The 670-nt window shown below is 44.6% G+C and overlaps 1 non-coding gene across 1 annotated transcript; it reads left to right on the forward strand.

Moving 5' to 3' along the window:
* Positions 1 to 238: 238 nt before the first annotated feature.
* On the forward strand, positions 239 to 376 carry LOC114808811. Its single transcript, XR_003756578.1, has one exon. It is a non-coding gene; the product is annotated as a small nucleolar RNA SNORA7 (small nucleolar RNA).
* The last annotated feature ends 294 nt before the right edge of the window (positions 377 to 670 follow it).

The following is a 670-nucleotide window of genomic DNA, read 5'->3' on the forward strand; positions in this document are numbered from 1 at the left end:
TTGGGCTAATGCAAAGGTTAGGGTTAGGATTACAGTTCATGTTGTGTAGGGATAAGACTATGGTTAGTGTTAAGGCTAGGATTAAGTTTATGGTTAGGGCTAATGTTTAGCGTTAGGGTTAGTCCAGAGGGCAGTCTTGAAGGATCAAATAGGCTAAAAACATCTGTCACTGCTGTTTCTGAATACTGACCTTCTTAACTGGGTTGGATGCTATTTACATATGTGTTAGGTATATGTCACCCTCTCAGGGTCGCTCCTGGAGAACTTCCAGTACTCTACCGGTCTCGACTATGGGAGGGAGAGTCAAGCAGAGGCATACTCAATCCATTCCTAGCTTGACCAGTGACTAGCGAGTGGAAGGCAATCTGCTACAGGTCTAGACTTCCCTGTGCTGGGTAGCAGTGGCATGGGAAAGAGTCAAAAGCTGAGACTCAAGTTTACTGCATGGAAGGAGACAATGATAAATCACTTCTGTATTTTTACCAAGGAAACTATGGATACGCTACCAAAACAATTGCAGATGGAGGGGGGACGTTCTAGGAGAGATGTGTCCATGGTGTCGCTATGGGTTGGAAATGACTCGATAGCATACGACAAGACAAGGAATGTGTTCACCAATAGGTTTGAGGGGAGGGGGTGTCTTGTTTTGGTCTTCATTGTTAGAGAAAAA

The sequence above is a fragment of the Ornithorhynchus anatinus genome, unplaced genomic scaffold, assembly GCF_004115215.2.
Source record: "Ornithorhynchus anatinus isolate Pmale09 unplaced genomic scaffold, mOrnAna1.pri.v4 scaffold_233_arrow_ctg1, whole genome shotgun sequence".
NCBI lineage: Eukaryota > Metazoa > Chordata > Mammalia > Monotremata > Ornithorhynchidae > Ornithorhynchus > Ornithorhynchus anatinus.